This window comes from Aplidium turbinatum, chromosome 13 (genome assembly GCF_918807975.1).
Source record: "Aplidium turbinatum chromosome 13, kaAplTurb1.1, whole genome shotgun sequence".
NCBI classification, from domain to species: domain Eukaryota; kingdom Metazoa; phylum Chordata; class Ascidiacea; order Aplousobranchia; family Polyclinidae; genus Aplidium; species Aplidium turbinatum.
Genome location: NC_137484.1, coordinates 3125560 through 3135479, shown reverse-complemented (window position 1 = coordinate 3135479; position 9920 = coordinate 3125560). Strand labels below are relative to the sequence as shown.

General features: G+C 41.0%; 1 non-coding gene across 1 annotated transcript; it reads left to right on the top strand.

Moving 5' to 3' along the window:
- Positions 1 to 3818: 3818 nt before the first annotated feature.
- On the top strand, positions 3819 to 3922 carry LOC145782646 (U6 spliceosomal RNA). The gene has a single exon (XR_014290872.1). It is a non-coding gene; the product is annotated as a U6 spliceosomal RNA (small nuclear RNA).
- Positions 3923 to 9920: the final 5998 nt, after the last annotated feature.

The window sequence follows — 9920 nt, the reverse complement described above, 5'->3', positions numbered from 1 at the left end:
TCGTGTTCTTTCATTACCACACGAAGTCTTTTTCCTAAAGGCATCCGTGTGTGTAAACAAAATGATTCATAGGTCCAAACCTTAAACGTTGACACACAAAAATCACGTTACACACGTAAGTTAAAAAAATTATTTTGTTTCATCTGACATTGCACTTTTGTTAGCCTAGTTTGTTAGATCTATGCTTGTGCTTTTCAACGATAGCAAATCTGTTGAAATTGAGCAAGAAATGAATAAATGGGAGACAATTAATTATCGTGAACATATAGGGCGTGAACTGGAAGACGATCGATTCGCCATTGAAATGCATTGGGCAAAAGCTTCGTTGGGGGGCTGTCTTCGAACAACGATTGCTCATATATTAAATAAGGTATAAAAATGAAAGTTAGCACTTCAATAAACAGTAACATATTCTTTTAATTGATTGTCGTTTAATGTTTTTATCATTGCAAATAAACTTTTGATAATGGTTTGAATTTGGTCAAGTTTAAGTGGCCACCAGATGGAGCTAGAAGTATTTCAGGACTTGGTATTAACTTAGTTGGTTAGATCTATGCTTGTGCTTTTCAACGATAGCAAATCTGTTTAAATTGAGCAAGAAATGAATAAATGGGAGACAATTAATTATCGTGATCATGCAGGGCGTGAACTGGAAGACGATCGATTCGCCATTGAAATGCATTGGGCAAAAGCTTCGTTGGGGGGGCTGTCTTCGAACAACGATTGCGCGCATATTAATTAAGATATAAAAATGAAAGTTAGCACATCAATAAACAGTAACATGTTCTTTTAATTGGTTGATGTTTAATGTTTTTATCATTGCAAATAAACATTTGATAATGGTTTGAATTTGGTCAAGTTTAAGTGGCCACCAGATAAAGCTAGTAGTATTTTGGGACTTTGTATTAACTTAGTTGGTTAGATCTATGCTTGTGCTTTTCAACGATAGCAAATCTGTTGAAATTGAGCAAGAAATGAATAAATGGGAGACAATTAATTGTCGTGATCACGCAGGGCGTGAACTGGAAGACGATCGACTCGCCACTGAAATGCCTTGGGCAAAAGCTTCGTTGGGGGGCTGTGTTCGAACAACGATTGCGCGCATATTGAATAAGATATAAAATGAAAGTTAGCACTTCAATAAACAGTAACATGTTCTTTTAATTGGTTGTTGTTTAATGTTTTTATCATTGCAAATAAACTTTTGATAATGGTTTGAATTTGGTCAAGTTTAGGTGGCCACCAGATAGAGCTAGTAGTATTTTGGGACTTGGTATTAATTTAGTCGGTTAGATCTATGCTTGTGCTTTTCCACGATAGGAAATCTGTTGAAATTGAGCAAGAAATGAATAAATGGGAGACAATTAATTATCGTGATCATGCAGGGCGTGAACTGGAAGACGATCGATTCGCCATTGAAATGCATTGGGCAAAAGCTTCGTTGGGGGGCTGTCTTCGAACAACGATTGCGCGCATATTAATTAAGATATAAAAATGAAAGTTAGCACATCAATAAACAGTAACATGTTCTTTTAATTGGTTGTTGTTTAATGTTTTTATCATTGCAAATAAACTTTTGATAATGGTTTGAATTTGGTCAAGTTTCGGTGGCCACCAGATAGAGCTAGTAGTATTTTGGGACTTGGTATTAATTTAGTCGGTTAGATCTATGCTTGTGCTTTTCAACGATAGGAAATCTGTTGAAATTGAGCAAGAAATGAATAAATGGGAGACAATTAATTATCGTGATCATGCAGGGCGTGAACTGGAAGACGATCGATTCGCCATTGAAATGCATTGGGCAAAAGCTTCGTTGGGGGGCTGTCTTCGAACAACGATTGCGCGCATATTAATTAAGATATAAAAATGAAAGTTAGCACATCAATAAACAGTAACATGTTCTTTTAATTGGTTGTTGTTTAATGTTTTTATCATTGCAAATATACTTTTGATAATGGTTTGAATTTGGTCAAGTTTCGGTGGCCACCAGATGGAGCTAGTAGTATTTTGGGACTTGGTATTAATTTAGTCGGTTAGATCTATGCTTGTGCTTTTAAAAGATAGCAAATCTGTTGAAATTGAGCAAGAAATGAATAAATGGGAGACAATTAATTATCGTGATCATGCAGGGCGTGAACTGGAAGACGATCGATTCGCCATTGAAATGCATTGGGCAAAAGCTTCGTTGGGGGGGCTGTCTTCGAACAACGATTGCGCGCATATTAATTAAGATATAAAAATGAAAGTTAGCACATCAATAAACAGTAACATGTTCTTTTAATTGGTTGTTGTTTAATGTTTTTATCATTGCAAATAAACTTTTGATAATGGTTTGAATTTGGTCAAGTTTAAGTAGCCACCAGATGGAGCTAGTAGTATTTTGGGACTTTGTATTAATTTAGTTGGTTAGATCTATGCTTGTGCTTTTCAACGATAGCAAAGCTGTTAAATTGAACAACAAATCAATAAATGGGAGACAATTTCCTTCTGGTGTGTTTCATTGCAATTCCACCCCGCACTTCCTCCTTCATAATAGTCCATTCCAATGTGTGTGACGTCATCATTTTGTCCGGTTGACCAACAGGGCGTCTTGTGGAAGAGCACCAAAATTAATAGTTATGTTACTTTAAAAATCATTAGGCTGTTAAGCATACTGGGAATAAACATACATCATACTTTATGGATGCAACCTAGTTCGTACCCTGAACAGTTCGGACCCTCAGTTCGTACCCTAAAAAGATCGAAAGAAAAAATTAAAAAAATCGGAAGTCGCTGATCGCAGTTTCCGCAAACAACCTAGTTCGTACCCTGAACAGTTCGGACCCTCAGTTCGTACCCTGAAAAGATCGAGAGAAAAAATTAAAAAAAGCCGAAGTCGCTGATCGCAGTTTAATAGCACAAAGCCGAAGTCGCTGATCGGAGTTTCCGCAAACAAACTCGAGGGTTAGGGTTAGCGGAAACCGCGGAACTGCGGAAAAATATTTGCGGAAACCGCGATCAGCGAGGGTTAGAGGCGAGCAGAGCATAGATTACTCGATGATTAGAGTTAGGGTTAGCCGAAACTGCGGTTAGCAAAACTGCTGAAAAATGTTTGCGGAAACTGCGATCAGCGAGGGTTAGGGTTAGAGCAGGGGTCACCAACCTTTTTTGCATGCGGGCCACTTTGGCACTAAGGAGAGCTGTGGCGGGCTGCACTAATAAAATGTTAGGTAGGTTGACTTTTATGCTAAAAAAGAACGCATTTCGTACCCAGTATCCAGCGTTACATGTTGTTCATATTTAATATGTTAGAATACCGCAGCAACAAAATTAATCGAACAACGCTACTGCCAGGCCAAGCTCCTTTTACAACACTTTTGACTTTTTTTTAACAATGCCTAATAAACCAGGCCACTTGTTTTGCGCACTTATAGCGAATCGAGCGGTTTCATCAGAATATTCATCGCCAAGCAAGAGTGGTGTTGTCACCTCGCTTCACAAAGGATATCTTGCAATTAATAATTTCAATAAACAAGGAAATGTTTGACACATCGCAATAAAGGCAACAATAGTGACCTGCAAACATATCAGCGAAAAATAGGCTCCAATAACAGGGAAAAAGAAACCAGGCACCATGAAACAAATGCTTGTGGAAATCACCCAAAAAACATTTCTATCGTAGCTCATGAACAGTCTTTTCTTTAAAAACGCAATGAGTTGGTTTTTCATCCTTTTTGTGAGAGTCTATAAAACTGTCTTTTTTTTTGTTATAGACAACTGTCACTTGCGATGCTTATCAGCGTGGAAAGAATTTGTTGATTAACAACATTTTGCAGAACTTGCTTCGGCAGTAGATATACTTAAAATTGGAACGATATAGAGAAGATTAGCATAGCCCCTGCGCAAGGATGACACGCGAAATCGTGAAGCGTTCCATATTTCTTTAAAAAAAAGAAATACTAAGCTAAATATTTTCATAATAGCCTACAATCAGAAAAAGTCTTTAAATTTATATATAATATTTTGCCAATTAATTATAAATTGAGTTGGCAAACCGACCTATTTTGCCAACAAAAACTTGCATAAAGAGAACACTGGTCGTGAAACACAATAACGGTGAAACGCACACTAGTGTTTACATGACATTTGTAAACTTAAAATAAGCAACCCTATGTTCGAAATTTTCGAAATTGGAAAACAGACGTTTTAATCAACCACTGGGACAGTGTGGCTGGACATCGCATTGGAATAGCTTTAAGCAATCCCCACCTTGAACTATAATCTGATTGGTCGGTCTGTGGAATCGTATGCAAAGCGAAAATATGCTTCCCGGAAAGTATTTTTTGCCTTCGTGCTCTTTAACTCCTCAAGAAAAGTATTTTTGGTTATACTTGTACGCTGATACCTTCCGCGGGCCGCAGCGATACAGCGTGGCGGGCCGCATGCGGCCCGCGGGCCGCCATTTGGTGACCCCTGGGTTAGAGCATAGATTGCTCTATAGTTAGGGTAAAGGTTAGCGGAAACTGCGGAAAAATGTTTGCGGAAACTGCGATAAGCGAGGGTTAGGGTTAGAGCATAGATTGCTCTATAGTTAGGGTTAGGGTAAAGGTTAGCGGAAACTGCGGAAAAAGGTTTTCGGAAACTGCGATCAGCGAGAGTTAGGGTTAGAGCATAGATTCTTCTTCTTCTCTCGTGTTGTCGCTATATGTCAGGGCATCCGTTGGTTAGCCACTGCCTGGTGTCGTCATCGATGGAAATTAGGCCTTCCATACCATGGGGTGGTCTGTATAGCCGGCAATCCTTGATAATGTGGGCTGCCGTCTGCATTTCGCCACACTCACAAGCAGCACTCTCTGCCAAGCCCCAGCGCAACATGTCTGCACCATAGCGTCCAACACCAGTGAGCAAACGGTTACGCCTTGATGAGGCAAGTCTAGAGAGGCCATGTCCCAGCTGGTTTTCGGACGGGGATCTGAATACTTGGCGAAGTGGGGACGTGCTGCTTGACCATTGTTCACACCACGCCGCGTGGCACCACTGTTTGCTAGGGCTTCCACTAGAGGCTGCCAGAAGGTCTTGTGCAGCGCGTACAAATGGCTTTCTTGATTTTAGCCGCTGCTTTGGTGGATATCTCAGCGTGGTTGTGTGTAGCGGATGGCCAGGGTTTAGGGCTTTACGGCTCAGGGAAAGAACAGCACGTTGGCGCCGTAGTGCAGCTGGCTCAATGCTTGCAAGGACAGGCAAACAGTCAGTTGGAGTTGGGCGGAGGCAACCTGTGACAGTTTGCAGGCAGTTGTTGATTGGTACATCGACAAGGTCAGTATGGGCACTTCTGCACCAAGTAGCAGCACAGTATTCAGCAGGGGCGTAGACTAAGGCTAAACCACTTGTTCTCAGCACTGAGGGGCTAGCACCCCACCTTGTACCAGCAAGACGTTTCATGAGAGCAGTGCGAGCTGTCACTTTTCCGCGTAAGTGTTCTAGGTGTTTGCGGTATGTCAGGGACCGATCAAGTCGAACTCCAAGGTATGTGGGTGTGGCTTCGAAAGGAAGTGTTCGGCCGTTATTTTTGATGTTAATTTTCCTGTTTGACTCTCTATTACATAGGTGGAAGACAGAAGTCACGGTCTTCGCTTCACTCAGCTTGAGGCGCCATTGGTGCAGATAGGAAGATAAAATGTCCATATCCTTAGTCAAGGTGTTCTGCACTGTTTCCCATTTGCGGTGAGAATAAAGAATAGCCAGGTCATCTGCGTATGCGTATTTATTAGAGGAAGTATTTGGAAGGTCATAAATGTAGATGTTGAACAACATTGGGGAGAGAACAGATCCCTGCGGAACTCCATTTCTTAAACGTCTCTGTCGGCTTTTCTTTCCGTCGCTGGTTTTAAGGATGAAGCTGCGGTTGGAGATGAGTTCTACAATAAACTTAACCATGTGTCTATCTGGGATTATCTGCAGCAGTTTGTAAGTGAGACCTCTGTGCCAAACAGTATCATATGCCGCAGTAAGGTCGAGGAAGACCGCTCCCGACTTCAAGCTGGCCTCAAACCCATCTTCGATGTTTTGTGTCAGCAAGGTTACTTGGTCGACTGTTGATCTTCCTCTCCTAAACCCCGCCTGTTCTTGTGGGAGTTTGGGGTCAATAACGGGTTCCATTCGTCGGTGTAAGACGCGCTCCAGTAGTTTGAATGGCACGCACAATAGGGAGATGGGGCGATAGCTCTTTGGGTCAGTTACCGGTTTGTTTGGTTTTGGGACTGCAACAATCAATGCTTTCCGCCAGAGTTTAGGGATCTTTAGGGTTCGCATGCAATGAGAATAAAAATTTCGTAGCCAATTAATCATTTCCTTTCCTAAGTTTTGTATGAATTCGGGGTGAATCAGGTCTGGTCCTGGGGCCTTCCCTGCTTTCAGTAACTTTATGGCTTCATTCATTTCTTCAGTCGAAAAGTCTTCAGTTAGTTCATTGTTGCGCGTGTCATCCTTCCACATTTCTGATGTGAGGCTTGAGAGTCTGCGTTGAAATTTGCGGTCTATTTGTTGGTGTCGTCCATTTTCCACAACCTGCGATGCAATGGCATTAGGTGTTACAGGACATTTCGAACAAGTTCTGGAACTTCTTCCAGTCAGGCGATTGACCGTGTTCCATGCTTTACGGCTGGAGTGGGTAAAGTCTATAGCTTCGACTGTCTCAATCCATCGCTCCTGACGTTTGGTGTTGAGGTGCTGCATCAGGCTTTCAGACCTTTCTTGGAAGTCTTCAGGTGTTTCGGAGTCATTCAGGTCTTCGTACATACTTTGACACATTTCGTCCCAGCATGGTATGTATTCCTTGCGTTGGCCACGGGGAATTGCCTGTTTAGCTGCATGACGAAGCAGATCTGTGAAGGCTGTGTAGGAGGTATTGACATCTGCATTATTGGGTGGGGGTAGGGTATGAACTAGTTTACTCGTGATTTCAGAGAATTGCTTCCATCTAGCCTTCCTAAAGTTCCAGCGTCTGACTGGGTTGGTTGGTGGCGGTTGCACAATGGATGCAGGAAAGATTATAGAGGGTCTGTGCTGAGATTTGGGAAATTTTTCTATGATTTTACGATCTGGGATGGATTCGCCTTGGAGTACTCCTGCAAAAGCAAGGTCAGGATTGGTTCCTGTGTTCCAGCGTCCGGATAGAAAACTATCTGGTTCCCGAGGATTATATAAAAGGGAAAGATCGTTTTTGGAAGCCCATTCGTTTAAAGTTTCACCATCAGTGTTGTTGTTGCAATAACCCCAATCAGTGTGACGGCAATTAAAATCCCCTGCATATATGCAGGGTGCAGGAAATGGTGGTAGTGATGTCGAAAGAAGTCTACTTGGAGGAGGTTTGTAGACATTTACAACAATCGTATCCTGTATTCGTACTGCAATCCATTCAAGATCACCGTCTGCTGTGGAAGTTGCCTCTAGTATCCAGTGAAGGTCTTTTTTAACGAACGTTGCTATTCCATGCTTATTGCTGAGGGTGCAGGCAGCAAGATCAAAGTGTGGAATCTTAAGCTTCTCCGGGGTCAAGCAATGGGTTTCCTGGATGAGAATCACCGCTGCATCGTTGTTGTGGGCAAGCTGTGTGAATTGTTCTTCCGCATGTTGACTTTTATAGCGACAGTTGTAGCAAGTTTAGTTTCCTAAAGTAGGTACTTGCGGGGACGACCACGTGGAGGTACTTGCTTTCGTCCCCAGATTAATCTATGGTTAGTAGAGCATAGATTAATCTATGGTTAGAGTTAGGGTAAAGGTTAGCGGAAACTGCGGTTAGCGGAATCTACGGAAAATGTTTGCGGAAACTGCGATCAGCAAGGGTTAGGGTTAGAGCATAGATTAGCCTATGGTTAAGGTTAGCGGAAACTGCGATCAGCGACTTCGGCTTTGTGCTATCTTTCTCTCGATCTTTTTAGGGGGAAAATTTTAAAGTGTTTGCGGAAACTGCGATCAGCAACTTCCGATTTTTTTAATTTTTTCTTTCGATCTTTTTAGGGTACGAACTGAGGGTCCGAACTGTTCAGGGTACGAACTAGGTTGCACCCATACTTTATTACCTTTATTCGATTCTTCAATGCATAATTTGTGAAGCGTTTCAACCTCTTTCTATCAAGGGGTCCAAGAGATGCTGGTTGGTTTGTTTCAAGTAATTTAAGAAACTGTATATCTTCTGCCTTATCTTCTGGTAGCAATGTTTTGTTTTTGTTAATAAGATTTTCGACATTCTTAGCAGATATCATAAATCTTGTTGTCAGAGTTTCTCGAAATTTAATTAAAGCAGCAGATCCCTTTTTGTCATGTTTTTATTTCTTGTATTCATCAACCAAACGAATAATTTTGTTATGGATATTTTGTTTTGTCATCAGTGGAATGCAAGCAGGCTTCCATACTTTTGCTGGACATACTGCTGTATCCCAAGCTGCGAGCTTCCCACTCTGGTGGTTACGAGGATTTAATTGAAGATGATATATGTATTTCTGAAGAACATCTCCAGTAGTTGGTCTAAATTGTCCTTCCTTAAAATGTTTTAAAGGCTGCAAATTACCAAGCAAACCACCATTGTTTATTTTACTCTTCCTCAGCTCCATGATGGATACATGAATACACACGGAATATCAGACAGCAGAAGTGTATACAATACGCTATATAATCATACAAGATACAAGTAGAAAATGCTAACTGATCAATAGTGAAACCTGAAATGCATTACAGAAGGTTATCGTTAAGTTCAGCTGACTTAATCCATTTTTTGCCACATGATTTAGATACATAGACTACATTATGCTGGGTAAGAGATGCTATTGAAATTGTGGCGGACTGTGACCATCTTGCACTTGATCAGTGCTCTTTCCGAGCAATGTAGCGTGTATTCTAACATCAAGTGCAATGGGTACCCAGATATTAGCTACATTGAGATGATCGGTTCCATGTTATACTGTATATGACTCCAGGCATTTAACGTTTGTGGTGCCTAAGGAATACATCTCGTTGTAGGAATGAAGCGACTGCGACAAAATCATTCATGCATGACTGTTTGTATCAATTTTTTAATAACTTTTTTTCTGTTGCTCTGAGACACTTTTTAATATATTTTTTGAACTCCTTACCCCCAAAAACCCCTTGACAGCAACTTTCACCATTTTTCTAGTATCGTTTGGCAATAAATTAACAAAAATCAGTCATGCGTGACTGCATAATCTGGGTACTTAAACGATCATAACTTTGGTACCGATTGTCTAATTTTAATAATTTTTTTTTTAATTCTTTAGCAGAAGAAATGCTTTCAGATAATCTAGATATCAGGATACTAGGTTAAAAGTAAAGGGGTTTTAAAGGAGATTTTTGTAACTTTTATGAAAGGTTGTTGCTAAGCAACAGCGAATAACTTCCCAGACGTTGATCGAAAAAAATTTTATGCATATTTTTAAAATCAGCATTGAAAACCCATGCAGAAAAGTCACAATATAAATGAAAACAAAAAAAAGTCCGGGGATTGGGGAGGTCTAATATTCAAGGGTGGGTGGTATGATAGTGTCTTGCTTCCTTGACTTGAAAATAATATATGTTTGGTTTTGGTGACATTTAGAGACAATCGATTTGTTGATTGATAGTTGGAAGATATCCAAAGGTCGCCTACTTGACACAGCTCAAGAGCTCGGCTGTGTCTTTGGCAGGACACTTATAGGCATGCCTGAAGGTGGACACGAAGATTAGCTTCCTTGCCTTCCCGTCCACTTAATCTAAATCTTCCACCACCGGGTGTAAGCCGAGATACGATAAACAAAACATTGTTACATTTTTCGGAGCTGGGATACAAGTCCCCCCCCCCTTGGTAACACATGACAAAGAGGAATTGACTAAAACATGTGGATTGAAGTGTGTGAACAGTAAAGCAAAGGTAAAGTAGTTTCACCCTA